The sequence below is a fragment of the Rattus norvegicus genome, chromosome 4 (assembly GCF_036323735.1).
Source record: "Rattus norvegicus strain BN/NHsdMcwi chromosome 4, GRCr8, whole genome shotgun sequence".
Classification (NCBI taxonomy): Eukaryota; Metazoa; Chordata; class Mammalia; order Rodentia; family Muridae; genus Rattus; species Rattus norvegicus.
In genome coordinates, this window is record NC_086022.1 from 148,752,471 (window position 1) to 148,778,564 (window position 26,094).

General features: G+C 48.8%; 1 protein-coding gene and 1 long non-coding RNA gene across 9 annotated transcripts in view; one reads left to right on the plus strand and one right to left on the minus strand.

The window, feature by feature from the left end:
• The window catches only part of Atp2b2 (ATPase plasma membrane Ca2+ transporting 2), a 313,447-nt gene extending 302,264 nt beyond the window's left edge, over window positions 1-11,183 (minus strand). For 4 of the 8 annotated variants that reach the window (XR_010065612.1, XR_010065611.1, XM_063285479.1 and 1 more), the window contains exon 1: window positions 11,015-11,126. The gene's annotated coding sequence lies outside the window, so the exon portion shown is untranslated. 8 annotated transcript variants of the gene reach the window in all.
• LOC134486625 (uncharacterized) overlaps window positions 1-21,206 on the plus strand; it is a 35,672-nt gene extending 14,466 nt beyond the window's left edge. Inside the window, exon 2 of the long non-coding RNA XR_010065905.1 lies at window positions 19,737-21,206. This is a non-coding gene — a long non-coding RNA (uncharacterized LOC134486625). The remainder of the gene's footprint in view (window positions 1-19,736) is intronic.
• The last annotated feature ends 4,888 nt before the right edge of the window (window positions 21,207-26,094 follow it).

The window sequence follows — 26,094 nt, forward strand, 5'->3', positions numbered from 1 at the left end:
GGCCTCTCCCAACATTATCATCAGACTGAAAGTGAAGCGCCAAAGTCAGAACTGGGTGTGGTCACAAGGTGATGTCACTGTTGCCCAGGCTCCTGCTGTGTCTGTTGGAGCACATGTATGTGCAGCCTAATGGAATGCGGTCATGCTGCCTGTGCATAAGCACCATCAAGGTACTACACTATTCTTGTGAGATTCTCCCTTGCTAGTCCTTAGAGCTAAATGTCCCTCTCCCCAGTCCTCAGTGTCCAGTCCCCAGCCCTGATAATCACCACATCTATTCTGAGTCATCTGGCTAGCACTAGCAAAGCAAAATGCTGCAGTGGGAAACTGGGATGTTTTTACTCTGAGAGTCACCTAGGCTGTTCACATGTCAGGAGCCTGCTCCTTTTCCTCACTGGGTAGTGTTCTATTAACTAGGGTGCCACACTGTTTAATTCACATTTGGAGTTAATCTACACAGATGCTGCCAAATTGCTCCTGTACAATGATGTTTACTGTGGAAACTGCTCAACAGAGTATACAGTCAGAGTCCAATTGTCATTCTCTCTCTCTCTCTCTCTCTCTCTCTCTCTCTCTCTCTCCCTCTCTCTCTCTCTCTTCTCTCTCTCTCTCACGCACACACACATGCACACACACATACATACATGCACACAAACATATACACATGTACTCTTACACTCACACACAGAAAATAAAACATACACACACAAATCAAAACACACATATATACACACAAAAATAAAAATGCATATATGCATACACTCACACAAAATACACACATATATACACACACAAAAATAAAAATGCATATATGCATACACTCACACAAAATACACACATATATACACACACAAAAATAAAAATGCATATATGCATACACTCATACAAAACAAAGCACACACACACACATACACACACATACACACACACACATACACACACAGAGGCAAAAACAAAATCCCAAACACCTGCCAGTCCAGTGTGAAAAGTTGTCTTCCTTTAGATTCTTCTAGAGAACTCTGCACAGCCAGAGATCTGTACTTGAAGGACTTTAAGGAGGTGGCTTCCACCAATAGCCTCTGAGGCCAGGGGCAAGGTTGACAATTGTGAGACTGAAGGCATCCTGGCCTTCAGGGGCACCCAGGGCCTTCAGTATCCACACCCTGTCCAGTGGGGTCTCAGGACTCCTCTTTCCTATTCCTTGGACATTTAGATAGTGTGGCTTGCTGGTGGCGTACTAAGATTTGACGTGCTGTTAATTCTGAGTCGGGTACTTGACTGTCCTTAAGTGTTCACCCTTAACTCTGCCACCATGACACAAATGAACTTGGGCTAGTTAAGGGAGCAGAGACAAGTTTCTTAGCTAAAGTTACCATAACCTGGCCTGGAGCCAGCACATCCTCACCACACAGCAAATCACCAGGCTCTGCAGAATGGTCTCACAGCCTCAACAGACCATAAAACAGTGAGGGAGCCATCCAAGACCAGGAAGGCCCCCAGTTGTATACTGACATGTAGACTGCAGATTCAAAGGCTATAACAGACGTGTGCACAAGCTGGTCTGGTGCATGTTAACAGCTGATCTGTCTTACAGAAACAGGAGGAAACACTGAGGGAGGCTCTCAGGATCAATCTGCAGATCGGGTTCCAGCATACTGGATTCCCAGACATGCTCCCTAGTCCCAAGCCTGATCCTGCAACCTGCTCTGAGCAAAGAGCTTCTGCAACTTCTGTCAAAACCGGTTTGCATCTTAACACAGCAGTGGGTGAGACACTCAGGGCAGGAAGCAGCCTCCTCCTGGCCTCACCCACTATGGCTCCGTGTTTGCAGATAAAAATACCCTCTCCTCCTCTCCACTGTGGAAGCTGTCCAGGGTCAGCCGCCCACACACTTCCACGCAATTTCTGACTCTGGTTATAAAACCTTGGTCCCAGATATAGAACACAAGGGGATTTCATAGGCATGTGTTCCAACATAACTCTACCATTCCTGAAAAACTTTGGGAAATTCACCTTCAGGCTTTGAACATGGTCTTCAAAGTCCTACCTACTCTGGGCATCAAACATCTACGAGAGGGCATGATTTTCATTTTCTCTCTCCCTTTCTCCTTTCTCCTTTCTCCTTTCTCCTTTCTCCTTTCTCCTTTCTCTCTCTCTCTCTCTCTCTCTCTCTCTCTCTCTCTCTCTCTCTGTCTCTGTCTGTCCCTGTCTCTCTCTTTGTCTGTCTCTGTCTCTCTCTTTGTCTCTCTCTGTCTGTCTCTCTCTGTCTCTCTGTCTCTCTCTGTCTCTGTCTCTCTGTCTCTGTCTCTGTCTGTCTGTCTCTCTGTGTCTCTGTCTCTGTCTCTGTCTCTCTCTCTCTTTCTCTCTCTCTCTCAAGCTTGGCTGCTATATATCTGGTGCTGATCACCTCCAGACACCTTTAGCTTTTCCAACCCAGGTCATTACTGCTTGATCTTGATCAGAACTCAGCTTGCTCTGTCTCCTGGCTATTCTTCTACCCACCCTCATCCCTGCCCTTACATTTAGTTTCTCTAAAGGCGGCTCTGATCTTATACATTCATTTCTGAGCCCCTTACTCACGGCAGGCCTTGCCTTTCTAGTTGATACATCACTGGCTCCTGAACAGATGGCACTGCTAGCCAACAGTCAGACCTACTCTTCTCTGGTAGGTAGAGACTGAAAAGTCAGCCTGGGAGATAACCAGGCTGGTGATGACTAAGGCTGAAAGGGAGACAGGACCCCAGCACACGGAGTTCCCATGACCAAGTTTTAGAACAGCAGCGTTGGATGATGCCAACAACTATTCCATTTGTTAAATCTGTAGAACCTGAGCACATGTTTAAGCAGAATCCTTATACAAATGACAAAACTGTGGCATGGAGAAGGGGAGGATTGAGTGCAGGATCACATGGCTAATTGGAACAGCAGAGATTTGAAGTGAGGTTCACTGCCAATGACCACAGCTCCTAGAGCCGACACGCCTCTCCCATCAAACCTTTTCTAGGCCTTCCTGACAGTTTTCAGGCTCCCCTTTGCCCACTCACAGCCCACCACCCACTGGTCTTGAGTGGGCCCGCCATGCTCATCACTTCCCACAACTTTCCAGAACAGAGCCACATTCTAAATCAGAACAGGCCTCTTCCTGGCTCTTGATGTTGTGCAAGTCACCTCACTCTCTGCACAGGCTTCCTCATCAACAGTCTGAGAGTGGAGGATGCCCCTGCACAGACACAGGGAAGCTGAGAGCACAGCAGGACTGCCATAGAGCCCTGAATACCACAAGCCCTGGAGAGGAGAGCTCCCTTCCAGCTCTCACCTTCACAGTCTCTCTGGTTGACCTTGTCCACGCCACAGCTCTGTGATGTACCTGTGGGCCACCTCCAATGTCTCTGCCACCTCCAGATATGGCTTCTTCTTCCTAGGAGGCCCTGTGTGCTTTAGAGTCAAGTCCAGTGCCCTTTAGAGGATCTTGCATCACAACATCTCAAGTGGTCAACCACTGTCTCTCCAATCTCTGAAAACCCTGAGCTACCTGCCCTCCTGGTTGGCAAACATCAGCTCTGCTGGTGCCCAGAGACTCCTGAACATCAGAGTTAGGAGTAACAGGTGCTAATTAATTTTAACCATTTAATCAACCAGCTAACCAAACAACCAATCAGTTAACCAACCAACCAGTCAGCTAACCGATAAACCGGCACCCATAGTTTACTCATGTGACTTGGCCCTGTGCTCGTCTTTGGAGCACAGGTGTGGGAAACTTTGATAAAAGAAGGGGATAGCCTTTTAGACTCGTCCGTAGAATAAGGATGGAGGCATTCTTTCCAGAGTGGTAGGAAGGTTCAAAGGAGGTCAAATGTGAGAAGTTTGCACAATTGCCTATTGCCCAGATAGTAAAACTGCCACCACATTCCCCTTTGCTTGCACGATGTCTCGTCTGAAACAGCACAGACAGCCCGGCCCATCCCACTCTCCACCATCTCCACCTTCAGCCATGACCTCTCTTTATCCCTCTTCCTACAGACCTTTATAAACAGCCCCTAAGCCAGTTTCTCTACCCAGCAGTCCTGGGGCTTTCTTCTCTTCTTTTGCCCCAATACTTCTGGAAGATTCACTGGCCCCACTTCTGTGACTGTATCCTTAGAAGGCCTGGATCTGTGCCCAACAGTCCATGAGATTCCCAGAACAGTGATACTTCTAATAGCGAATTCTGTGTATAACCTAGGTACCCACCAGGAAGAGACACATTAAACAAGGGGTATGTGGGACACTCAGAAAAGATGAGGTAGAGGTGTATTTATTGATAGCCAAGATGTTCAAGCTCTTTTAGTATGTAAAAGACTCAAAAATATGGCATTCATCTACATACTTATTGGCCACAGAGAAACATCTGGAAGGACATTTGACAGAATGTTAGCGGGAGCGAACTTTGTTTCACCACATTTCATCTGAGTTTTACTTTCTTCTTTATACTTTTTGATACCATTTGAATTTTACATAATCATTATATAACGTCCCTATAGCCAGGGGGAGACAGAACTACTTTTATTTTGAAAAGAGGAAAAAATACATATGGAATTGCAGCCAGGATCTACCTTCTTTGAGCAAGGCTCCCTAGTCACGTGAGACATGATTTGGGGTTTACTGTCCTCTTCCAGTCGAGATCCCCAACCCCCATGCCTCTGCCACTGTCTCTGCCTGAGAGTCCCTAGTTTTGTAAACTCAGAAACAGTGAGGTAACCAGAGGTCAAGTATCTGAAGGTTAAACAAAGGGCTGGGGTTGGGAGCTTGGACCTATAAGATTTTGCAAATGGACCCCAGAGGGAGCAAAAGACACTGGCTACGGTGATACTGGTAAAGTCACAGTGAGGCTACATCTATTTTGGGTTTGCATGCAGAAGAAATGCCCATGGGCACATGGACATCTTCTGCACACACTGCTCACTGATCTGAACCACTTCCTGGCAGAATGACACAAAGACGGTGCAGCACAGAAACAGATGTGTGTGAATGTCCACTTCTACGAGTGCACAGAGATGCACTAGCCTAAACTGCCCTGCCTTGGCCATGGACAGCCACTTCCACAATCAAGCTGAACCTAATGAGAGGGATAGTGCCACTTTTTCTTTTTTCCCATGGATTTGTGCATGCATGCATGTGTGTGTGTGTGTGTGCATGTCAGTGTGTGTGTGTGTGTGTATGTGTGTGTGTGTGTGTGTGAATTTTCCCATGTGTTCACATGTGAAAAACAGCAGTTAACATCTGGTATTTTCTTCTATTGCTCTGCACCACAGAATTTGAGACGGGGTCTCCCACTGAATCTGAGCTCACTGTCTCTACTAGACTCTAATAGATTGGGTAACAGTAAGATATGTTGTGTGTGTGTGTGTGTGTGTGTGTGTGTGTGTGTCTTTGTGTCTTTCTTTCTGTGTCTCTTCCTCTGTGTGTACGTGTATGTGTATGTTGTATATATTTATGTGTCTGTCTCTCTGTGCATGTACTGTGTGTGTGTGTGTGTGTGTGTGTGTGTGTATGTGTGTGTATTTTCCCATGTGTGCACATATGGAAGCCAGCAGTTAACATCTGTTGTTTTCTTCTATTGCTCTGTACTATAGAGTTTGAGACAGGGTATCTTCACTGAACCTGAGCTTGCTGTCTATATTAGATTGCTCTCTCTCTCTCTCTCTCTCTCTCTCTCTCTCTCTCTCTCTCTCTCTGTGTCTGTGTCTGTCTGTCTGTCTGTCTGTCTGTCTGTCTCTGTATGTGTCTCTGTCTGCTTGTCTGTTTATCTGCCTGCTTCTGCTCCCCAGTACTGGGGTTTAGAGATGTGCATTGCCACACTAACTTTTATGTGGGTGCTGGGATTTGAACTCAGGTTCTTGGACTTGTACTGCAAGCACCTTACTCATGGAGCCACCTCACTAGCCCCATTCAGCTCCACTTTTGATTTCTGAATAAAGAAGTGGGTCAGTCTCTAGAATTCCACCTCAGTGTTAGGCTACAATAGATATAGTGCCTGAGCCAGGGCTTGAACAAGGAGGAAAGCTTTCTTTTAGTGCACCCCCACACCCCCTTATGTCTTTTCCTCTGCTTCCTGTTTCTTGTGCCAAGAGCTCTCTGAGACTCTGAGAGAAGCTATGGGCAACCTATCCTTACACTTCTCAAGATGCCTAACCAGGCACAATACTGTGTTAGAGAAGGGGTTCACAGGTGAACAAGAAGTTACCTACCCCTTGGTCACTCCCCAGGGATCCTTCTTTGTAAAGAGCCTCCACTCTGCAGTTCCCTCTGACCTTTCTCGCCCCTTTCCTAGGTCTGCTCTTTGGAGGCGGACTTACTAGTCCTTCCCTGGAAGGAGACTGGTGTCCTTCCTCCTCTCAGGAGAGAAGGAGTCAGAAAGCTAATCCTGGATTCTTCTCAGCCTGTCCCACTCCTGCCCTCTAACTCCACTTCTATGCCATCAGGAAGACAAATCATTGGTTCTCAGGACAGTTTACCATGTGGAAATCTGCAGATGCTCAAGGCCATTATGTAACACTGTAGTATTTGCACAGACCCTCTACCCCCACCCCACACATCCTCCTGTTCCTTTCAGACTTCTCCACCTGCAATATCTCCTAATATGCAAATAATATATAAATAGTTGTCACTGTATTGTCTAGGGAATAATGACAAGGAAAAGAACCAGTACAAGTTCAGTTCAGAGGTATTTTTTCCCCTGAATATTTTTCATCAAAAGCTGACTGAATCCAGGCATGTTAACCTGTAAATCTGGGGGTGTCAGGGGAGGAGAGTGGGGAGGCTCTATTTCTGTCTTCTGCCATTCCTTTAACTGTTGTAAGAGTGGGGGGAAAGATGATATTTATGAGGGCTCAACAACCGCCATTTCCTAGAACCCAAGAACCCAGCAAGCCTTCCACCTAGCATACTCTTTGGAGAGATCAATTTCAGTCACTGTGGATTCTAATAGCTATTTTTGATAGTTATAGTTTATGTTTTTTACCTCTTTGGGCCTTGTTGAGCCTGAAAAGGCAGTCCCTGTGAGGGGTGCCTAATTCCTAGTGACAGTAAACCAGATAGTTTAACCTGCGTGTCCAGCCACCTCCTTCATACAACTCTGTTCTCTGGGCCAGGATTCCCTTGCCCTAGAGCCTGGGGCCAGGAGCAAGAGAACTTAGGAACAGCCCCTTTACTCCAAAACCTACTGGAATGGCCCTAACTGTACAATTCTTAAGCCCACCTGCCTTCCCGGGTAGAGCACAGGAAAGCTCTGGCCTTGTTCCCCATGGACATGCTCTACTTCCGGGCCAATGACACTTCTCTGAGAGTGCTGCCTGGCACAAGGCTCCCATCCCTTGAGACCTTGAGCTACACACTCTGCTTTCACAAGTAGTCTTCTCCTTACCTTTTGGCTTGCCACACCTGGACAGAGTTCAACCAGCGATAATGTCACCTGCTCCATAGTATTACTGGGAAGATAATGGATAAACATGGAAAAATGTCGCACATAGCTGTGGGTACCTGGCAGGAGCTTTATTTTTAAATTTGGTGTGTGTGCGTACGTTCACGTGTGCATATGTGTGTGTGTGTGTGTGCATGTGCCTGCATGTGTGTGTATGTATGTGTGTGTGTGTGTGTGTGCATGTTTTCTACCACTGACCTGCCTCCTTGTTTCCAATGCTGCTTTAAACACATTCCTTTTTTTTGTCTTCTATCTGTCTTTTCCCTTCTTTCTACCTCCTATTTCTCCCCTACCCCTGCACAGGATCCACATATTATTTGGATCCAATTTAAATGAAATTCTGGGTCTCTACAGTTGATAAGAACTGTAGGACTGGCTGAGATGCTTCAGCAGGTTACACACACACACACACACACACACACACACACACACACACCCCTACCTCTGCTCCTCCTTCCTTTATATCAGGTTCTCTTCTGTCTCCAAAATATTTATATTTTTACCCAGATTTTCTAACCCTAAGGTCCCAATGAACCCCAATGCTCTGCCTGGTCCATGATGGACTGTATTCACTTAGCTGGAGAACAGGGGCAGAGGCAAAAAGAATTCTTGAAGATTCCAGGAAAAGAGTTATTACTAAAGTGCATGTTTTGGTCTCAGATTCATATGGCAACTGAGGTTAGCAGAAAGCGGGGAGTTAAAGTGGTTTGTATGGGGTTTAACAAGTGGGCAACGCTTAATTTATAGTGCTCATGTTTCTTATTTTCAAAGTACTTTGCTAAAAGCTCTGGGCCTCTGCTAGTTTAGTATTTCTCTTCTTGGCGGTCAGTCTGCTTGGGGGGGGGAGCCTCTGTGTGGCTACAGATACAGGCCCCTTTCATCTGCAGTGATTCTATATCACCCACCGACTGGGTGACCTTGCAGGCAGGTCACGGGATAGACCTGGTGAAAGAAAAGCCCTGTTGGATGGATATCCCATTGAACCGATTTTCTCTCTCTGCTCAATACAGCATCATCTCCACCCCATCTCTCTGTTTCCCAAATACAGCATTACTGGGCCCTTGCCAGTCCTTCTGAAATCCAGAACATGTCACAAGCCATTGCACACCCTGATGAGACTGAATCTCTGATAGCTTCTGCTCTTCCAGATCTGAGTCTTGCCTTGAACCTACTTTGGGGGTGCTGTCTCCAAACAGTATGCATACCCCACAGTTTCTGCTTAGCATCTGGGGCTGAAAGGCTTCCTCCACAAATCCCCCCACCAACTTCCACAGTCTGTCAAGCTCCTAACTCACCCATCAAAGTCCTGGTCAAAGGTCCTCTCCTTCAGGAAGCTGCCTCTGACTTCTCTATGCAGAAGCAGGGTACCACACCTCACCATCCCTCAAATCCACCACAGCCTTTGTGCCGTTGGCTGTCAGCTACCTGCTGGTGTCTAGAAGAGAGATGTGAGCACCCCAGGCCCTGGTATTCCTCTTCTCTGAGGCATAGCACAGCAGAGCAGTTAAAAGAGTAGAAAGGTTCAAATTCCACTCCTAACTAGCTGCATATATATGACATAAACGGTAATACCAATCTTGAGGTTTGTGAGGGATAAATAAGATGCTGACCCAAAGCCTTCAGCACTTTACAGCTCTCTCTGGACACTGGCATGTGAATACCACGGGCTGGACAGCCCATGTCCCAGTGTGCCTGGGTCTTCCTGGTTTATGCCTGGCCCTGGTACTGTTATGGCCCGTTCCCAAGAGTCACAGTTTAGATGAGAAGCTATACTTGTTGAGGCCTGGTCTATTTTTATTTACCAATGTGCCCCTGGCACACTAAGGAGTGCTTAGCATGTAGTTAATAAAATCAAATGAATGAATATGTCTCCAGGTCTGGGATGTGCTTGGCATCTGGAAGGAATTGCTTTGCTGGAAGCTGTGAGTGACTTCTGATATTTCTTAGGCAGGGATCAAGGCTGCATAAGTAGGTAAGTGAGTGAGTCCTTGTCCCTTCCCTATGTCCAGCCATTGCTGCCACCGCCACTGGAGAAGGACCAAGGGGTAGTCTCTCACTGAGGTAAGAAAGAGGAGGTGAGGTGGAGGAATGAGCCTATGCCCAGTAGAGGGGAGCAGGGGTGTGCTCCCTGCAGCCCCTGGCCATAGCAGCACCCAACTTCCTGCCCCAGGGAAATCAATGCTGATTCCCTCCTTGGATGCTGCATGAAACCACAGCCCCATTGATCTGGCCATTGGGAGCAGCAGGCTCATGAGGGTGCTGGGTCTTCATTTCTACTCAACAGGATACATAGAGACCCAGGTCCAGCAGGCACAGTCCCTACCAGTCCATAATGACACCAGGGAGAGCTCACCTCAGTCTAGAACCCAGAAGTGGAAGGAGGGAGCCAGGCCTTTTCATTGTCTGTTCTGGGCACAGAAAGGAGTCATACCAAGGGCGGGTTGGTTGGCTGGGTTGTCAGACCACATACTAAGCATTGTGGCAAAAGCAGAGTATTGGCTCAGTTAGCTGTCAGATGGTCCTAACGAGGTAGCTATTACTATAAGGAAACTGAGAGAGAGAGAGAGAGAGAGAGAGAGAGAGAGAGAGAGAGAGAGAGAGATTTGTCAGAGTCCCAGAGCTAATAAGAAGCCGGATATCCTAGATCCAGAACCTTCTCTCGTAGGAACCCAATAAATCCCAGTAAGAAGAAAGCTCAGTTCTCCATCTTCTCCTGGCTGTGTGACCTTGAAGCTGGCTTACCCTCTCTGGGCCTCATGTCCCTTTTCCAAGGGTAATGATCTAAGAGGCTGTGTTTCTGGAGCAAGGGCACCCCCTATGGCCAAAATATCCTTTCCTCTGGAGTGACCAGGCTCTCTGGGGTGACCAGGCCCGGGGTGAATCCAGGTGTCCAGAAACACAGTGGTCCACCATGAGGGCCCGAGACAAACCGGCCCAAGGCCACTTTCACAAACAGCTTGTGCAGTGGGGCGGAAAACCCACACTGCGGTTCTTGTGACAAATGACCGGCCTTCCAAGCATTGGAGCTCTCCTGTCACCAGGTGGGGGACCCATTCGAGCTTGGGGGAAAGGACTGTGGGTAGATGGAGGGCGCCTAGAAAAGGTAAGGCCTGAGATGCACAGAGCATAGGACAGAAAGCTCTCTCGCACACCGGGAAGCCACTTTTGGATAGAAAAGCCGCCAGCCCCTGTCCCTGCCTACAGCATCCCCTGAGCGGGGGCACTAGACTACAGGAGCACAGCCCTGCCTGATGGGGGAAGCCAGGTGCAGGAGGCGGGTAATATCTGGGGGGACAGGCTGATGGGGGTCCCCGCGCTCTGAACGCCCCAGCTCCGGAAAGTTTGCGCGCCCCCTCCCCGCGCCGCGCCCGCCGCCGAGTGCCCGCTCAAGGTCACCGCTGACACCGCGGACACCGGGGCTCCCCTGGCCGAACTCTGGCTGCAGCCCAGGCCGCTGGGTCCCCTGGGCTACAGGGAAGAAGCCGCGGGAAAGGTGGCGGAACCCGTGCGGGCAGCGGGGAAGAGAGGCCCCGGCCCGGACCCGCCGACCCTCACCTGCGCCCGCTCCGGGGCGATGATGCCGCCGCCGCCGCTGCCGCTGCCGCTGCCGCCGCCCCTGCTGCGCGCCCGGCCCGGCCCGGCCCTGCGTCCCCGCCGCCGCCGCCGCCTCTGCGCCCCGCGCCCGCCCGAGCTCCCGCCGCCGCCGCTGCACTGCGCTCCGCCCGCCGCTCCCTCCTCCCGCTCTCTCCTCCCCCGCCCCCCTCGGGCCCTCCCCGAACTCGGCTCGGACAGCGCCCCCCCCCCCACACCCGGCCTCGCTCGCCCCGCCACTCACGCGGGTGGGACATGAGGACGCGTTTCCCTCCCGGGGTACCAGCTCCACCTCTGGTAGCCCCTTCCTCAGACATCCCTCACTGAGAGCCCCTAAACACTCCTTTCTGTTCATGGGTCAGAAAGTCCCCCACCCACCCAAGGAAACCCGTGGATGATGCAGGGTGAGAGGGTCTGCAAGGAGGCCAGCTTTGGGGGGGGGGGTGTCTGGATCGATGCTGGGGGTTTTCCCTGAGATCTTTGACACTCCTAGAAAGGACAATGGTTGGCCCTAGGCCTCTGTTGTGGCCCCATTAGGGAGGGCCTGGAGGAGTCCAGGACAGGACAAGGGGCCCTGCTGGCGAAGCAAATTGAAAACCCCAGGCACCCCGGGAAACAACCTCCCCAGTTAGGCTTCCCCTCCTTGGCGCAGGCCCCAAGTCGCAGAAAAGCTGAGCTCCTGCAGAAGCCAGGCCACTGACTCGCAGCGCCTGGGTCCACGCCATGCCATCAATTAATCATGCCCGCTTGTTTATTTATTTATTGGCTTTATAAAAAGCCAAATGCACTCCTCACAGAAGGCAGTCGAATAGAAGATGGGCCCCCACCCGATGAACCCAGCAGGGTAATTGACCTCCCCTGGTTGGTCTCCCTAGTGAGGGAGGGTCACTGTGAGGAGATCCTGTAGTTCTCATGTTGGGATATCTGTTTTCAGGGGGCACTCTGGACCTTGACGCCATCTATGGGCCCAAATTCACCAGACCTGAACTCTGCAGCCCTGGGGTGGAACACTGGTTACCTCTATGCAGGGTTTAAGCTAGGAGGGCAGGGAGAGGGGGCTGGGAGGCAGCCACCAGGTGGAGATTCCTTAGGTGTGACAGAAGGTGTCCCCAGGCTTGGCTTGGCTCAGGGCTAGGTTCTCGCTGATCCACACTCAGCTTGGCAGGTGACACCTGTATCTCCTACACCATCCTTGGGCGCACAGAGAACATCTCATTACTGACACCACATCTGTGCCTATCTCTTCTCGACTCCCCCATCCCAGCTGAAGACATGGTGGGCCTGCTGAGCAACCCCAGGTGTCCCCACTCACCAGTCAGCACAGCACACTGGAGCTTCTGAAGAATCTGCTCTTGGCTCTTGCAGGTTCTCACAACCTCTGCTATGACTTGAAGCCAGACCTAGATCATGCTGGTCCTACTCCAAAGCCTTGCAGTAGCTCCCTAGTACTTCTATATGCTAGGTAGCTTTATGTGAACTTGACACAAGCTAGAGTCATCAGAGAGGAGGGAGCCTCAGTCAGGAAAATGCCTCTGTAAGATCTGGCTGTGGGCAAGCCTGTCCAGCATTTTCTTACATGGTGATTGATGTGGGAGGGCCCAGTCCATTCTGGGTGGTGCCATGTCTCAGTTGGTGGTCCTGGGTTCTATAAGAAACCAGGCTGAGCAAGCTTTGAGGAGCAAGTCAGTAAGCAGCACCCCTCCATGGCTTTTGCATCAGCTCCTGCCTCCAGGTTTCTGCCCCGCTTGAGTTCTTGTCCTGACTTCTTTCCATGATGAACAGTGAAATAGAGGTGTAAGCCAAATAAATCCTTTACTCCCCAAGTTGCTTTTGGTTGTGGTGTTTATTCACAGCAATAGTATCCCCAACTAAGACATCCCAGAAGCCCCACAGGGGCTCCACGCCGCTAAGCCTCAGGGTTCCATCTAATGCCTTCCCACACCTTTCTGTTAGGTCTCAATGCTGCTCTCCACATACATCAAGTTCTGTTCCATGCCGCCCTTCTGTGAAGATGCTTTTTCCTCTCTTGAGCGGCCTCTCCCCAGTCTGAGTGTCAAAGCACTAGCTTAGCAAGTGTCTCTTGTGCAATCTTCAGGAAACAGCAGCCAAGTTGGAAAGAGGCAATAATAATAATAATAATAATAATAATAATAATAATAATAATAATACTCACTTCTATAATCCCAGCACTTGGGAGGGTGAGGCAGAAGGACTGAGAATGAGTTGGAGGCCAGACCAGGCTACAAAGTCTCATGCTTGCCTAGGCTACACAAAGATACTCTGTCTCAGGAAACAAAAGTCAGGAGTCAAGAGGCAGCGTGGTGACTCATAGTTCCATGTGGCCAGGGGCAAGATGTCAGCCTCTGAATCCACTGGTTCATCTGTTTAAAGAATCACGCACTCCTTGTCCTCATCTGAGGAGCATCCAATCACTATTCCTCCTGGACGCCAACTGTGTACCAAGATGCTGGAGTTTTTCAAGATGATCTGGGAGGTATGATGGAAACCAGGAGGCCAACCTCAAATCCTTGTGAGGACCAGGTGATTCCCAGTGGGGTGAGCTCACTGGGGTTTTCTGCTCTCTGTTCTGGACTTTAACTATGATATAGCAATGCTGCCTTCAAGGTGGGCCAGAATCAAGTGCTGGCTGCAGGGAGGCCATAAGGCACACTGAGGACTGACATCTAGGGATGGGCAATGAACAGCTTCATTTGACTGTGGCCGAGCACAGATAGGAACTTTGTGTGTTTTCAGTTTACAAGCAAAGCTGGGCATTTGAATTTTTTATATGAGCATTCTTGATCTTTAAATGCCACCAACAAATTTTAAAAATGCACAACTCTGAGGGAACCAAAGAGCACAGCTGTGGTACGTGTTGTTGGGTCCTCAGGCCGGCGGCTCATGGCCCTAGTTAGGAGGCAGAGCAATGCTTGGTAGACACTGTAGACACACACACACTCTCTCCTCTCTGGTAGGCTGCTGTCTTGAGCACCTCGAAGGCACAAAGGATCATGGGAATGTGAGGAAGGAAACATCTTACCCTCTTGATGGATGGCAACAAGCTGAGGGTCTGGGGTGAGACTTCCCTACTGCATATGGAACTGGGTCACAAGTAGTCAGTGGTTCTTGCTGAGCCTGGGTTTCTGCATCTGGGAGTGGATTGGCGCTGGGCAGGGTGAGGCAGAACTGTCAAAGGTTACATGAGGTGACCATAGTGGGAACTGAGGATGCAGTAGGCGCCACCGTTGCAGCAGCCCATCTGGTAAAAAGGAAGTGCGCCAATCTGGACACCCCGCAGAAGTCTCACTCTACTAAAAATAGGGCCCTGACAGACTCCTGAAAGTTGGAGAGTTCTTGGGAGATGGAACTGGAAGGCAGAAGGGAAATGGGTACTCCTGTCTGCAGAACCAGGAAGAAGAGAGAGGAGAAAGTACAGGGTGACCTAGGATGTCCAGCATCCATGACTTCCTCAGGAGAGGTCCTGGTGTTTGTGTGTTGGAGGGAATTATGCCCACAGCTGGGAAAGTTCTGCTTGTGCTTTTGTTATGTTGGAATTAAAGCTGCTTTCAGCTTCCTGATTCCCCTCGATGCCCACACGCTACTGTTTTAGTCAGATGAAATTAGTAACTACATAGGCACAAAATAATAATTGTACTAGGGGCCCGAGGGTAAAGCACTTGCCTTGTAAGTACAAGGACCTGAGTTCAGATCCTTAAAACCTCTTTAAAGCCAAGGGCTTTCCAGAATCCAGCTAGCCTGGCATATGAAGATAACACAGAGAGAACAAGAGGAGTGAGTGAGTGAGAGAGAGAGAGAGAGAGAGAGAGAGAGAGAGAGAGAGAGAGAGACTGATTCTCAACAAGGTGAAAGGTAAAGAAAGACACCTGATATTGTTCCGACTTTCACACTTGTGCCCATTGCACACACTCAAAAACATGCACATGCACACAAACATGCACACATGCACATACAGACATGTATGCCCACATATGCACATGCACACACTCACAGATAATCCTACTATGCAAAAAGCAGGGGGTACCTTAATGAATGGGTGTCAGATACTCCGTGGATGGGGCTTGCCTTTCCCAGCAAGCTCCACGGTGTGTTTCCACCCCACTCACCTGGAGGACTTCTGTCAGAACACACTGGTGACTAAGATCTCGGACCTGTGGCTGGGCTCCTGACTGGGGCTCTGGGCAGTGGCGCAGCCTACACCTCACCACGCCATGTAGAGCTTGAGACAATCTGGCTCGTGGGCTAAGTGGGCATTTTTTGAGTGGGGGACAGAGGAATTTACAAAACAGTCTCTGCCCTTTAAGGGATTTTGAGGGTAGGTTAAAAAAAAAAAGTCAGGATGACATATTCACAGCACCAAATGTCACCAGCAAAGAAGGGACAGAGAGAGGGACACCCACCCTGTGCACTTCAGAGCTGGAAGGGTTGTTTTTCTGGTCGTGTGTGTGTGTGTGTGTGTGTGTGTGTGTGTGTGTGTGTGTGTAGGACACACATGGAAAGCAACAACACACACCAAGTAAGGAGGAGGCCAATTAACTCTTAAGAACAATGCCAATTAACTCTTAAGAACAATGAATGGCACCGAGGAATCTTACGGATGGACTGGCAGCTGGGTTTCCAAGAGAGACTTGCAGTGTTTCGGGTCCCACCTGCATCCGTTACTTTCCTGTTGCTGTGATAAAACACCACGACCAAGGCACCTTAGAAAAGAAACTGGTGGTCAGCTTCTGGTTCCGGAAGGATAAGAATCCCGACAGCAGAGAGCAGGCAGGGCAACCAGTGGCTGTCATGATGGCAGGAACTGGGAGCTAAAAGCTCAAGTTTTGAACTGAAAGCCCAAAGCAGAGAAAGAAACCTTTAACTCTCAGATCCCCGGCCAAGTGATGCACTTCCTCCAACCAGGCTGCACCTCCTAAGCTGCACCTAACAGTGGGGCCAACTGGGGACAAGTATTCAAATACCGGAGACAATGGAGGTCCTTCGCATGCAGACCACTATATGACCCTCAGTATATTTTACCCCCAGAACTCCAGGGCCTTGAACATGGTAGGCAAGCACTGTACTACCACGCTATATCCCCAGCCATGTCCTTGGTATTTAAACACATGGACTGATCTCATCCACCCAGCAATTCCACTTGGCAGGCTCCCCCAGGCTTCTCTTGCCTGCACCCTTACCAGAAAACCTTGGCTTTAGCCAATGTAGCTGATGGGAACCAGTAGGCAGTAGTACATTGAAGGGTGTGTTTCAGTCACTGCACACCACAGTATCAGGCTGCACCAACCTTCTGCCTCTCTCTGCACACAGCTTCTTTCCCCCACGGGTTTCACTGGAGAGTATTCCCCCATGAAATGCACATGTAAGGGGGAACAGAAGGAAGTGGGAGAAAGTCTTTGCCAGTTATTCATCTAACATGGGATTAGTAGCCACAATACAGAAAGAACTCAAAGACTTAACCACAAGAGTCTTGTAATAATCAGATCGGTAAGTAGGCAGATACACTGAACAGCTACAGCTCAGGCCAATGGGGTAAAAATGTTTTTTTTTTTAATACACAAAAAAGCACTAGATATCCTTAAGCCATCAGAGAAAGGCAGATCAAAATGGTGTTTAAATTTTATCTCATCCAATGGGAAAAGTTGTAATAAAGGAGATAAGTAACAAATGCTGTATGTGAAGAACACAAACCCTTACAGATTTTTGGTGGGGTTATAAATTATCGTAGCTGCCATGGAAGTCTGTAGGGAGCTTCCTCAAAAAACTAAAAATAGAAATACAATATGACAGCACCATGCCACTCCCGGGAATATGACTGAGGGAAATGAGGTCAGCATACAAAGGAAATATCTGCACATGCGTGTTCATTACAGTTCAAGTCACAGTAGCCTAGGTATTGGGTCAGCCTAGTGTCTACCTTCAGATGACTGTGTGTGTATGTACATGTGCGTGTGCGTATGGTGTGTGTGCATGTGTGTGTGTGCATGTGTACGTGTCTGTGTGTGTGTGTGTGTGCGTGCATGTGCGTGAGTGTGTTGGGAGGATGGTTCACTGAGTCATAATATGTGGAAAATAAAAAATGAAATAATGAAGCAGCTGGCATGTGGCATGTGCCATGTAGCATGTGCCATGTGCCTGTATCCCAGTCAAGAAAACCACTGTGAGCTCTGGTCTAGTCTGGGGTACCTGGTGAGGAAAAGGCCAGGTTGGGCTGTGTGATGTCACATTTTGTACTGTGAGAACCTGTTTCATTTATTTTAAAGGAAGTTAAAAATGAAGCTGAAGGAGAGGATGGGAAGTTGGGGAAAGGAGAGAGGTAGGGAAGAGGAGGGAGGGGTGGGGGAAGTAGAAAATAAAAAGAACAAACTGAATGTAGGTGAGGAAATGGAGAGGCCAAGCACATGGAGGGCAAGCATGATGGAAACATGTTGTGTACACATGTGGAAATGCCACCGTGAAACTTGTTAATTTTTACAATTAATATGCTAATCCTTATAATCATTAAACTAGAACTGTTCCTGAACCAGACCATACTTCCAGAGAGCCAAATGGTCGATCATCACTCACCCCATTTTGCAGTTTTATAGACGATGTCTGCACTGAACAGGGGGCTGGCTGACTCTTGGCTGCCCCCAGAGTGGTTTTTTCGAGAGGGCGAAGTAGCAGGAACAACATGGGATAGAGAAGATGTGGACGGTGAGGGTGTGAGGTGAGACTTGGAGAGGGGAGGGAAGGTGGCTAGGTGGTCACAGCTGAAGGCTCACCCATCTGTTTACTTCCCATGTGTGTGCATGCCCACCACAGTGAGTAGGCCTGGAGTGTGGCTAGGACTCAAAGATGTTGTAGGCATAGTGTGGTTCCCCCAAGCTGGGACTTGGAAGGGGACATCCTCACATGGCTCAGGGTTGCACCAATGCTTAGGAAGGCAGGCCCTGGCCATTGTAGCAAGAGGGTCTACACAAGAGGACTCAGAGGAAGAAATGCAGAAGCAGGGACCATGTGTTGAACATAGCTCTCCATAAGGGAGAGTTACCTGCACACTAAATGTAGGCCAGAATGATTCCAGGCTTCAAAGACCCTGTCCTTAGAGAGACTGGGTGCATGAAGGTAAGATTAAACAAGGCCATTCTTCACTGTCTGAGAACACAGTCCGTCAAGTTCAGATGGAGCAATCTCATGGGGCAAGGGTCAAGTCCTTGTCAGGGAACCCTGGGGATGCAGGCCGTGGCTCTTTTTGCCAGGCGGCCGGAGGGACAGTGAACACAGCTGTAGGCAGGAGATGCTATCTGTCTCTTCAGGGACTGCAGAAAATTCTGGGGACAGAGGACAGTTTCTAAGTCACTAAGGTACCAGCTTTGACTGGAAGGGGGGGAAAGGAAAATGAATAGGACCACCCAAGATCAAGCTGCAGGCCCCCAAGAACATGGCCCTGTCAGGGTTAGACCCTCAGTGGCTCTGCTGGCTGAGAAGATGGGGACTAAGCTCTGAGTTGAGAAGCAAAAGGGTGAGGGAGGAAGGGTTGGGGTAAGGGCTGGAGAGGACAGGGAGTGTCACCTTCCCCACTGAATGAGGATAGCCAGACAGTTCCCTGTGACTCTGGCCAAGCAGGGAGAGAGGCTTAGACCGTCAATCTTTTTATATTGCTGGGAGAAATTGGACATTTGATGTTTAAATGTCACCAACTAGTTTAAAATTTTCACACTTGGAGAAGATTAAACCCAAGAGAGCTGTGGTAAGCCTGGGCCAGACCAGATCTAGCATGTGGCTTAAGCTGAGCGTCGAAGAACCTTAGGTCCCCAGAAGTGTGAGGAGATGCGTGGGGTGTGGAGGTGGAGGGCTGCCAAGAGGAAAAGGTTTCTCTCTAGCATGTATATGGCCTTTAAATGTCAGCCTGGTGAAGAGGGGGGAGCTTTGGGGAGTGCGACTGTGTGGTATCCCAAAACAGCCCTGCCAGGGTCCCTCTGTGTCCTTTCAGTACAACAGCTCTTTGCTAGAGGACTTTTTGTCTGGGTGTGGCTCATTTCTAAGCCAATGCTGAGTGCAGGGGAGAGGCAGTCCTTCAGGGAGTTGACACCCCATGATGAACCCTCATGGTGACCTATGGAACAGGTATCTGCATGCATTCTGTAGTCCTTGTCTCCATGGTAACACTGAGATAGGTTATCCATTGGCTGCCACTGGAGACCCATGGCACTGTCTCTGCTTAGCTTTCCCGTCTCCTGTGGAGTCTCCTGGAATCATCCACCAAATAAACTCCTTGTATCTCATCTCAGGTCTGTTTCTGAGAAAATTTAACCCGGAAGATCAGCTCAGTTAAGAGCTCTGACTTAGGGAGGCTTAGGTTCAAGGCCCGGGTCCATCCCTAACCTTGGCTCAGTTTCTCCAATTTTCAGTTTCCTCTGTCTATGGCTTACATCTACAGTGTTTCTGAGGGCTATGCACTCCAGACTTGGCTCTAGGGTATGGTGTTACTGGGATGTAGCAGGGCCTTAGAAGGTAGGGGCCTCCAAGGAAGAAGTTAGTCATTAGAGAAGCAAGACATCACTATGGACAGGAAGAGGTAGGCAGGGGTAGACCATCCCAGGACATCATTTTCCATTGAGTGCCAGTCATATGCCCCTCTTTTTAGCACTTTGCAAATCTCATGTAACCCTCAGCTCTTCTTTCTCAGCTCCACAGTGGGTGTGTGTTGCACATGCCCCCAACCCCAAGACTTGAAAGTAAGAGATCCTATTGTTCAAGACACCATGCACTTCAGCAAAAGGACATGGAGGAATTGGGCTGGAACTGACCTTGGACTCCTCCCTGAGGAATGGCTCTCATAGTACCTGAAGGAGCCATGCACACTGCCAAAGGAGAAAAGCAATGGAGGTCTTACCCAGATGTAAAGCTGACGAACCACAACAATGGCCAGCATGGCAAGACGCCCCCAAGGGTGCAGTAGTGGCACTCATATCTTGGGGGCAACCAACATCGTCTAACTGGAGTTTAGGGACACTCAATAGGAGGGAAATCGTACTCTAAACCCAGCCAATGACCAGTGGCTAGCGAGGTCATGGATCTCAGAGGCAAACCTACTACTTCCCCAAGCCAGTATAAACTCTAACTGCATCCTTCTAACCACAGATACATGGAGCCCTCAGCCCTCATCAAAGGAGCTTCATTGTGCAGCCGACAGAGACCAAGAACTTTACCACTGGTCAAAATGCAGTGAACAAATGACCATGGGGAGCTACAACCCAACTGATACATCTACCATATACAACTCCTACAAACGTTCAGAAAACATCGAGGAAGGATCAATACAGTCACCTAAAGGAGACCTGAATGATGACAACAACAGTGAGCGTCAGTGTGGACGCAAAGTTTGCACGAGGCCCCGCTCATGGATGAAGAGCCACGGGTGATTAATGGCTGCTGAGAGATAGAGAACCAGCCTTTTCTAGGGATGATCCCCCTGATAGGTTTTTCAGTTCCAAGTGATCAGCCCTAAGCTCACGTGAACAACTCTAAATGGATCCAGTAGGTTGCATTTATATGTACATACCATGCTGACTAGTTTTATGCCAAGTTGGCACAAACTAGCGTCACTGGAGACGAGCCTCTACTGAGAAAATGCCTCTATAAGATCAGGCTGTAGGCAAGCCTGTAGGACATTTTCTTAGTGATTGATGGGGGAGGGCTTGGCCCATTGTGGGTAGTGTCACCCCTGGTACTGGTGGTCCTGGGTTCTATAAGAAAGCAGGCTGAACAAACTATGGGGAGCAAGCCAGTAAGCAGCACCCCTCCATGGCCTCTGCATCGGCTCTGCCTCCAGGTGTCTGCCCTGGTGGAGTTCCTGCTCTCACTACATTTGATGGGGAACTGTGATGTGGAATTTCAAATGAAAGAAACCCTTTCTTCCCCAACTTCCTTTTGATCATGGTGTATCTATCATCAGAGCAACTGTAACCCGAACTACAACACACACATACATATTTATGTCACATAATAATTAAAGGAGAGATCAGTAGTTTAAGTGGAGGAACGGGAGGAATCGCAGGGAAGAGGGAAGGTGTAAGGATGTAAACACACTACTCGTGTAGAAAATTCTCAGAATAAATAGGTTTAAAAGAGCTACAGAGTAGCTACACTGACCTCACATCTTTCTAGTGATAATCCATCCATTTGTGTATTTCTTCCTCCCACCGCCGAGCATTAGTGATGTTCTAGGCACTGATATCCTCCCTAGAGACAGGAGGGAAGAAGATAAAAGTTCTAAGTTCCTATATTTACAAGGATGAGAAAATCAGACACAAAATAAACACATTCGGATGAAACACTGAGAGAAAACATAAAGCTGGATACAGAAGGACTTCTGCAGGTTAAATGAGAGTCATACCTGAGGTGCATAATAAGTGCTCAGTAAATGTTTGCTGATCAATATTCACCACAGTCCTTATTGCTTCCCCTCTCTTCACCTTTTTCTTTCGCCATTTGTTCAGTGATTCAGTTAACAAGTATTAACTGGTCTCTTCTCAAGGCCATGCCTTTTGCCAGGTTCTAAGAATACTTTGATGGGCAAAGATCATGCACTTTCGATTTTCATGTGCACACAGTCTGTGGAGGAGAGAGTCAAGACACAGCTGTGTTAGATGTTTGTATCCTGAAGTGACTCTCCATGGAGGAAAGCTAACACACACACATAGACCTATGAGATGAACCTCCTGCAGGATGGCATGTGGCTGACAGAGGTGGCTCTGATAAAGGAGACTAAGCAATGTGTGGGCTAAGGACTAGAGAGCAAACAGAGGTAACAAGGTTTGGGGATAAGAAGCTCTCAGGAACAGCGTGGGGGTGAACATCATTTGCAAAGGTCCTGGGGCCAGGGAGAACTACAAGGAAAAATTGGGAGGAGAGTCAGTGTGACTGGATTTGATTTCATTCAGAGAAACTGGAGCTCTGAAAAGCAATGTAAGTCACCAAGCTTCTTGATTTGAACCTGGATCTCTGAATCCAAGTCAGAACCATACTACAACCCTCTATCTCAAAAGGAACAGAGAACCATGGCTCATAATGCTACCACTGGGAGAAAGGGCAAAGGATTCCCAGGGCCTCTACATAGGGCTTAAATCTAATGTTCTTTCAAAGATAAAGCCTGCAATGATAATAAGAAAAGGACAGTGAGGATCTGCTGAGAGTTTTGAGGACTAGACGGGACAGTGGAAGGATGGAGGAGAGAGAAGATGCTGGTATGGGCGCTGAGAACTCCAGCTGCAAGGGAATTGGTGACCAGATGGGCCAGTTTGTGGGAGGGGCAGGAGATGACTGGCAAGTGTGCTGGTAGGAGAGGCAGATGACTGGCAGGCATGCTGGTGGGTGGAGCAGGAGATGACTGGCTGGTGTGTTAGTGGGCGGGGCAGGAGATGACTGGCAGGTGTGCTTGTAGGAGGGGCAGGGGATGACTGGCAGGTGTGTTGGTGGGCAGGGCAGGAGATGACTGGCAGGTGTGCTTGTGGGAGGGGCAGGAGATGACTGGCAGGTGTGCTTGTGGGAGGGGCAGGAGATGACTGGCAGGTGTGCTTGTAGGCGAGGCAGGAGATGACAGGTGTGCTGGTGGAAGGCCAGAGGCCCAGGCTGTCATGGGCACACCAGACCCCAAGCTCAGAGGCTGGCCTCCCTGGGGCCTTGAGTACCCTCCTAAGAGGCAGTGTGGCAGCTGGGAAAATGGACAGAGGGGCTTAGTTAAGGTCACCCTGCTGGAGAGTGCCACAGCCTATTTAAGAAGAGGAAGGGTGGGGGTGCTACTAAGGCCCAGAAATGATAGCCCATGGTATGAGCTGCATGGTGTGGGTTTTTTTTTTTAACTTGTGTATGAATACTCCATAGTAGAAATGGTATGCTCCAGGGGCAGACCAGAGCCATCTTGGTGTCATCTGCTAAGGGGGACAGATAATTGCAGTGCAGCCCTTCAAGCAGCACTGTGCAGTTTAAACAAAATGGTAGCCACAGACTGCTAAGACATCTCAGGTCGGGTGTCTTCAGTGAAGCATGGCCATTTGCAGCAGAGCCGAGTGCCCTTGTCACAGTGATGGGAGAAAGAGCAAGTGGACTCCAGCTCCACTTCCCACACAGAGCAATCCTGGTAAAGGCAGGTGGATCAGCTCTGTGGGGACTTAGGCTCCATGAGAACACAGAAGCAGTGGTCCCTGGAGGCTGTTTAGGGTCCAGGGTCTCAAGAGTACCCCAAGCCCTTGTAAAATGCTAAAGTTCCCTACAGAGACACATCCAGGTCTGAGTCATAGCAGACACTGAGACCAAAGGAGGAAGGCTGTTTGTCTAGGGATGTCTGGAGAGATTTCAGTATAAATGCCTAGTAACCAAACCAGTGCTGGCATCAGATGTACAAAGACAGGCACAAAGAGGTAGACGGGCAGACATGGGTTCTAGTTCACAGGAAGTTGGTGTAAGATAAAGGCAAGGCTTCAGGTCAATGGGTCCCCAAAAGACTCGTAAGTGAACAGTGCTGAGCTGGAGAAATGGCTCTTTGGTTTAAGAGCCCTTGTTGTTCTTCCAGAGGATCCTGGTTCAGTCCCCAGCACCCTCATGATGGCTCACAACCATACCTCCAGGTCCAGGTGATCAGACACCCTTTTCTGACACAGGCATGAATGTGGTACACATACATACATACAGACATACATACATACATATATACATACACACACATACATACAGGCAAAATACAAGTACACATAAAATAAAATAAATAAGTCTAACATTCACAAATGTACAATACTGAGTGAAGGGGGCAGCCCCTGAAAGAAGGAGCAAATCCCATGGATCCCAGTTTTAATTTGAAGGCAAAACCACGAACCCACAAAGCATGGGTCTCCTTTCAGCCTCGGCATCAGGCAAGGTCCTTTTCTCACTGGAAATACAAGAGCCAGAAAACTTTAAAAAGCTGGACGATCTAAGTATAACAAAAGAAACCCTCTTAATATTCTGTATGCTGATCAAAACAAAAGGGAATGAATACCATAAACCGAGTCAGCAGAGACGAATGTCAAGCTGGGGTCACAAAGGTTTGATCCTGGAAACATCGATGTTGTGCTAGAAGACCGAATGGATAGGTGAATCACCTAACAGGAAGTGTGCAAAGGGCACCAACAGGCAGGTCCCCAGTACAGAGCCACACAACAGCTACTGATCCCCACTGGTAATAAAGGCAGGTTTGGATTCTGTGGTTTTAGTTTATTACTGAAGGGCCTTGCTATGCATCCTAGCACAGCTTAAGCTTGCAGCAATCCTCCTGCCTCAGCTTCCCAGGTTTTGGGATCACAGTGTGCGTCACCATGCCCAGTTGAGAGAAGCTTATTTAAAGCCACGTTAACACACTAATGAGGCCTGGGAAGCGCACTTCCACATGCTGCCCTGGGAGCCTGGGGGCTAGCACAGCCCATAAGTCAAACTTTGTGACACCTGTAAGAAGTCATAGGGCCACTACTCTGACTCTGAAGAGGTCTATGCTAAGGCCGTTGTCTGCAGCGGCCAAGGGATGGAGATCATCCCCTAGTGGCCAGAGGCAGGTGAATTCCTATGATGGAATATTCTGGAGCTATAGAAAGAATGAGGACTCTGAAGCAGCGATTAGCAAAGAGCGGCAGGCTAGCTTGTGGAACAGGCTAGACCATGAAACAAAAGAGCAGAGTGTGAGGTAGTACACATGCATGTAGATGTGGGGCCTCTACCTTGTTTTCGTCCCCCCCCCCACTGTTTCACACGTGTGTTTATGTGTCTTCCCCACACATGTAGGGACACATGCCTGAGGTTGATGTCAGTCACTCTCCACCTTATACATTGAAGCGGGGTCTCTCAGTCAAACCCAGATCTTGCCGTGTGCCTGGTCTTTCTATGTGGGTGGGTTGCTATGCCAACCTGGCATTTACAGAGCTTCCTGGGTGGGGATCCAAACTCCAGTCTTCATGTTTGTGGGACAAAACTTTAATGGCTAAGCCATTTACCATTAAATGTGTTTTAATGAATTTACTGAAACATAGTTTACATTAGCAATTTACCTATTTTATTGCTGTTTTTCCTCTTCAGTTGTCTCTCTGCCCTCCACAAAGGTCCTTAAACTAAAACCTGGCTGTGTTGCTCCCTCCTCTGAAACTGTAGCTCCTGAATGCTGGTGGGTGTTGTGCCGTCCAGTGCAGTGGCTACTTAAAGACGGGTTAAATAACTGAATAAGATTCAGGATGCTCATCCTCCCATACCATGGTTGTAAGAAAGGGTGGGCTGCTACATGTAAGTGCGCCTGCACACTCACACAGGTGACGTGTCCATATGTTCACGTTAGCTTAAGGGGCTACAAGGGGATGTGAGACACGTGTGTTGGAGAACGGTCAGGTGTGCATAGCAGTCAGAACTGAGTGTCCAAGGGAGAGCTGGTGGTAAATGACCAGGACAGGCAAGGAGGAGCTTGGATCACTTGAGGCCTTGCATACCTGGCCAAAGAGTTTAGATTTACCTCTCCCACCCCCAGTTGTCCATAGAAAGTTCTGTGGCAAGAGAATATTCTGTCCTGATGTTGTCCAGTAGAGTGGCTTGGACCATGGGTGTCTACTGAGATCACTAGATGTGACTCATGTAGCTGAGAAACTGCATTTTATATCAACTCAACTCTCATCTTCTCAGAACGGCCATCTCACCCGCCTTTTCTAAAGCTGCCTCCAACCTTATCTCCTCAGTGTTTCAGTTCTCTGCCTCTTGCTGAGGCTGCTTTGCTTCTATGCGTAATGGTTGGATTGTTCTCTGCCCTTGTGGTGGTTTCTATTGTGAACATGGCAGAACCTAGAATCACCTTGAGACACTGTCTGGGCACACTGTGAGCAGTTATATGATGTGTAAATAGGTGTGTGCATGGATGGGTATTTGCATATGTGAGAGTGCATACATATGAGTGCATACATGAATATATGTCACACATTTGCATGTAACTGTATCTACATGTGTGCATTCATGTGCTATTGTATGTGTGTATTTGTATA